We start from the raw sequence: 6,172 nt of genomic DNA on the forward strand, positions 1-6,172 counted from the left end.
CATGAGATGGAACCCTGCTTAAATGACCAAGAACCTGAAACTAGATAGCCCAAGACCCTAGAGTAAAACCAAACACTAATGTTGTTTTTAAGTAGCAATAAAATAACTTCTAATAACATTCTTCTGTATTCATAGATCAATGTCTTGCTCAGTCATCATCAGAGACCCACAGCCCCTGTGCAGAGAGTGAAAGACCTTGAAACATTTCAGTCCTAAATGGGATGTTTTCACCAAACCCTCCCCTCAGGGCTCAGGGAACCCAGAAGACAAGGAGACGAAAGAGTATAAGAGCCAGAGGGGATGACAGACAGCATGAAAGCAGGCCCTCTAAGTCAACACGAGCAAAGCTCATATGAACTCACAGAGGTGGGCCAGCACCCACAGCGCCTGCACAGGACTGCACCAGGTCCTTTGAGTATAGAGTGTGGCTTCCAATTTAGAGTTTTCATGGGATTCCTGAGTGTGCAAATGAGTGGATCTCGGTTTCTTGTGCCTTCTCCTGGGCGCTTTTCCTTTTGTTTGTTTCTTTTATCCAATTCCAATGTTTTTGTTTGTTTGTTTATCTTATATATTGAATTATTATCCCCCCTAAGCCTGTTTATATTCTAATGAGAGAGAGAAAGGGAGTAGATTAGGATGGAGGAGAAGAGGGAAGGAACTGAGAGAAGTGGAGGGAGGGGAAACTGTAACCCATATATATTAACTTGAGAAAAATCTATTTTTAATAAAAGGGGGGAAGGGAGTTCTCTTCTTTGAAAAGTGTACAATGGCATACAGCAGCCTTCTCACTTCACCCAAAACCACAGGTAGATACCTGGGAAATGGACTTGCCTTGAAAGCAGGCATATTTATGTCTTTTCTCGACTATTTCAAACATTTAAAACAGTCCCTGGCACAAAGAGACAACAATGCTGAGTGAGCACGTTTATTAGAGCCTATAAATGCCACCTCATATACTACATGGATATTGGTGCAATAGGAAGCAGGTCCTTTTACTCTCTTCCCTTGATAGATTTTTTTAAAAAAAGGAAGTTTCAGGAGAATAAGAACAGTGCACACAGTGCTCACTTCGGAGGCACATATTGAAATTTGAAAGATACAGAGAATATTAGCAAGGCCTCTGCTCAAGGATGACACACAATTTGTGAAGTGTTCCATATTTTTGACATATAAAGGAAGACCTATAAGAATTATACCTAACTTCTCAATGGAAACTCTAAAATTCAGAATGACCTGGAGAGATGTCTTGCAAACTCTAAGAGATCACAGATGCCAGCCCAGACTAATATACCCAGAAAACGTGGAGAAAAAAATTCACAGCAAAATACTAGCAATAAATAGTCTCACACCAGCCAAACCCACAGAAGGGAAGTGCACACACACACACACACACACACACACACACACACACACACACACACACACACACACTACCAACACCACCACCACCAACAACAACAACAAAGTAACACTGGTCATTAATGTCTCTCAACATCAATGTTTTCAATTCACCAATAGAGTCAGAAGTTTGTTATTTATTAGACATTACACTGAAGCAAAATAATCCGTCTAAATCAATGTAGTTATATGCTGAAGTTCAGTCTTTCTTTTAACCTACTCATAACTAGACTGTATCTTTACTATTTGGATTGAGAACACCAGAAGAACATGGCCCACAGAATCAACTAAGCAGGACTCATAGGAGTTCACAGAGACTGAAGCAGTGACTGTGGAGCCTGTATGGGTCTGCATTAGGTCCCTAGCATATGTGCTATGGTTGTTTAGCTTGGAGTCTTTGCGAGACTCCTAACAGTGGGAGTGGGGTGTCTCTGACTCTTTTGTCTGCTTTTAGGACCCTTTTTCTCCTGTGGGTTGCCTCATCCAGACTATTTTTATTGCATCTTTTTATGCTATATTCAGCTGGCATCACTGGGAGGCCTGCTCTTTTCTGAGGGAAAATGGAGGAGCAGTAGATCTGGGGGGAAAAGCAAAGGGATCCTGGGAAGAATGGAGAGAGGGAAGGCTGAGGTCAGGATGTATTGTATGATTGTATGAGAAGCAAAAACAACAAACATACAAGCAAACAAAAAACCCAGATGCACACAGCCAAAGAGAAAAAAATAAAGGCAGATTTGTAACCTGGGTCTGAGTGTTTACAGAACTGAATTCATCATAATTTTACCTTTCTGAACAATAATTGGTAAGAGAAATACATTTAATAGCTAAAAGAAAAAATGCACTATTATACATGTTTATGGACTCTCAGGCTCACAAAGTTTACAGTGAGGATATAGTTCTACATCATATGTTTTTCCAACTACCAATTTTTCCTATAATTATGTTGCCTAGTCAGGACCTTTCCAGTTAAAGTGACCAATACAACTTTGAACTGACTGAGAAAAAAAGAGGAATTTACTAAAATAGCATGGAAGTATCTGTGACTAAAACGAATTGTGCAAAGAAAACAAGACATTATTAGGACTAGGTCATTTTTCTCTGTAAGTCGCATCTCTTTCTATGGGTCAGATTAATCTTCTCTCATTGCAGATTGCCTTTTCCTCATGTAATGGAAAGATGTAACTATCAGAGTTATGGAGCTCACTGTACATCTAAAATACTAGTTGAGTCAAATTCAAATTTATCAGGCAAGATTCCAATGTTTCCAATTAAGTAAGTGGGTAGCTGTACTTATTCCTGAAGTGTATACCTGGAACCAAGCGGGATGTTACACATTATGAATGGAGAATGAAAATTCCAGGAAATGTTTGCTTAACCACTATATCATAGATGTCCACTGCCCCAACAAGCCAAATTTTCTTCCATAAAACTATTAAATGTAGATCCATCTACAGATATAACTGACTGTTTTGGCAGTTGAACTTTTGTTGATAATGCTGTTACCTTACTGGTTTATTTATTTATAGTGTAAATTATTCCAAAAAGAATTTAATAAAGGAAGGAATACATTAAATGATATCAGAATACAAATTAAATCTAAAACAAAACAGGTAGAATCAGGATAGCAACAGAATGAAACCATAAATAATATATTCTATAAGGCAAGTATATACATTTACTCTAAGAAAGTTGCAAAATGTGAGTCTTCCAGTAACTCTGTTAATAATGTAACTGCTAACACACATTAGGTAGTAAGCTGTTACTTAAGAGACATAAAACATTCTGTGAAGAATGTTCGCCTGTACTGCCATCATGAACAGATAGGAACTTCTGCTGAAAATCTTCACTTGGTCTACATATACCAGCCCTAAAGACAGAGTGACTATGCGACCAAGGAGAGACCTGCCACCTTGGTAGTACCTTGTAGAATGATTTGAACACAGGGTAGATAAGGATGACAACTTTAAGAATATTGAGATGAAAGGTTCAGACAAAAGAAACAATAAAAATGTCAGAAATGTAGCTTGTCTTTAAGGAAAGGCAAGAAGGTTAATGTTTTTGGGAGTTGACTAAGAATGAAGTAGAAGAGCCCTTAGAGGTAGTAGCAGACCATGGTAGGCATAGTAACTCACAGGGAAGACAGGGTACTGAAATGAAACCACTGGAGGGGTTTCAACAAATAATAGACATGAACCTAATGGTTATGAAAGGATGCCTCTAGCTGCTTCCTGGAAAATAGACCTTTAGGAGGTAAGAGAGGAGCTAAGTGGAGAGGAGATTCCATAAATCCAATTAAGAGACAAAAATAATTTGGGAACACTGGAGGTGAGACTGTGGGATGCATTTTGGATGTACACTAAGCAGGATTTTCAGACTAAATGAGAGGAGTGGAGATTCCATTTGGAAAGTGGTACCTAACAATCATGATGCAACACTAGTAAGCTCATACTCTGATAAAGGTATTCAACTCATCAGCAAGAGACAAAGATTTTGAAGTATAAAATAGGCAGATGAATTCTATTTAGCTTGAAAACCTTACTTTCTCTTTGTTACCTTAACTGCTCATGGTCAAAAGTAAAAATTTTAGCCACTAAAGAAAATGTTTCAAAGAGTTAAAAAAAATGTCCATTAGTTTTACAGAGTGCCTTGTCAAACCTGGATATTGCCTCTCTTAAAAAGGGCTAAAGTGGCTCCCTCCCCCCAACCCCACCCCCCATGCTCACAATCTACTCAGGAGATCTTGCCTCATTCCACCTTTTCTGGGTTACCATGCATATCTCGCTTAGGGTCCTTCCTGTTTCCCAGTTTCTCTAGAGTGGGGTTGTAGCCAGGAAAAAGAGAGGGGGGAGAAGAAGAGAAAGGAGGACATGGCAGAACAGGAAGGTTGAGTCAGGGGAAGAATAGAGGAGAGCTGGAAGAGAGATACCATAATAGAGGGAGTCATTTTAGGTTTGAGGAGAGATCTAGCACTAGTGAGATTTCCAGAGATCTACAAGGATGACACCAGCTGGCAAACTAAGCAATAGTGAAGAGACTACCTTAAATGGCCCTCCCTGATAATGAGTTTGACACTACCTTATGTGCCATCATAGAACCTCCATCCGGTGACAGATGGAAGCAGAGGCAGACACCCACAGCTAAAAACTAAACTGAACTCCTGGAACCCAGTGACAGAGAGGGAGGAGAGATGGGCAAATGGGTCAAGACTGGCTTGGTGAAACCCAGAGAAACAGCTGACCTGAACAAGGAGGAGATCTTGGACCCCAGACTGATGGCTGAGAGGCCAGAATGGGACTGATACAGATCCCCTGAAAGTGTGTGTCAATGAGGAGGCATAGGCAACCTAGGGGGCTTTGGGTAGTAGATCAGTATTTATCCCTGGCACACACATGGACTTTGCATACCCATTGCACTATGAGGGATGCTCTCTCAGCCTGGACACTTGGGGAAGGGTCTAGGCCCTGCCCTGAATGAAATGACAGACTCTGGAGATCCTCCATGGAGAGCCTCACCCTCCCTGGGGAATGGGGTGGGAATTGGGCAGGAGGCTGGGGGGGGAGGGGACTGGGGAGGAGGGGAGGGAGAGGGAGCTGGGACTGAAACGTGAAGCAAGCTTCTTTCTAATTTAAATAAAAATTAAAAAAAAGAAAAAAAAAGGCTAAAGTGAGCTGGGCAGTGGCGGCACATACCTTTAAACTCAGCATTTGGGAGGCGGATTTCTATGAGTTCGAAGCCAGTCTGGTCTACAAAGCTATACAGAGGAAACCATGTCTCGAAAAACAAAACAAAACAAACAAACAAACAAAAAAAGAAAACCATCAAAAGCAATTAAACTTCTGCAAAAGTACTTGCATTCTTCAAAATAGTTAAGATAAGGAAACAACTGACATCTCTGTCAATAGATGGATGAAAAAAGAAATTATAAGACATCAATCAAACTTGAATGAGATTTTTACAATCTGATTCCTTATTAATTTTTGACAGTTTAAAATGCATATTGGTTATTTGAGAAATTCACAGAATGTATTTTGCATATTCACTTCCCCTAACTCTTCCCAGATCTATCTCCCACCTCCCTACACACTCTCTAAAAAAAATAATCACAGCATATTAATTGTACAAAGTTTGTATCTCTAAAAAAAATAATCATAGCATATTAATTGTACAAAATCATGGATTTCACTATGGAAACTATATCACATTTATCACACAAATGAATCTTTGAAAACATCTAGCTAATGAAATAAACCAGAAACAGAAATAGAAATAGAAAACTCTTATATGACTATATGATCTCATTTTTTGTGGCATCTAAATATATGTACATTTCAAATGCATAGAAACAAAGAGTAGATCAGTGTGGTTACAGGTGGTGAGGGGTTAAGAGAAGTTATGAGTTAATGGGTACAAATTTGTAGTTTTCTAGGTCAAGAAAGAAGACAAGAGGCAGTATGCATGAAAAGGAAAGATGTATACACAGAACTGAACTAATTAGACTTATCAAATCAAAATTATACTGGAACAGAATCTACACCTACAGAGTACACATATCTTCAAGTACAGAAAGAATATCTACCAGCCCCTATACTGCATCTTAGAAATCATCATCCAGTTTCTAATACATTTTAACAGATAAACTTACACAGTGTTCCTGTTGCAGCCAGACAGAAAAAATAGGAAAACAAATGTTAAAAACAAAAACAGTCAGCTAAAAAAACCAAATCAGCCTGCCTCCCTTCTCATTCTTTACCTTTTAATGATGCAAAGCAATGAA

General features: G+C 39.1%; 1 non-coding gene across 1 annotated transcript; it reads left to right on the plus strand.

Moving 5' to 3' along the window:
* Positions 1-1,062: 1,062 nt before the first annotated feature.
* On the plus strand, positions 1,063-1,164 carry LOC121136664. Its single transcript, XR_005873712.1, has one exon. It is a non-coding gene; the product is annotated as a U6 spliceosomal RNA (small nuclear RNA).
* Positions 1,165-6,172: the final 5,008 nt, after the last annotated feature.

This window comes from Mesocricetus auratus, unplaced genomic scaffold (assembly GCF_017639785.1).
Source record: "Mesocricetus auratus isolate SY011 unplaced genomic scaffold, BCM_Maur_2.0 Super-Scaffold_6723, whole genome shotgun sequence".
Taxonomy (NCBI): Eukaryota; Metazoa; Chordata; class Mammalia; order Rodentia; family Cricetidae; genus Mesocricetus; species Mesocricetus auratus.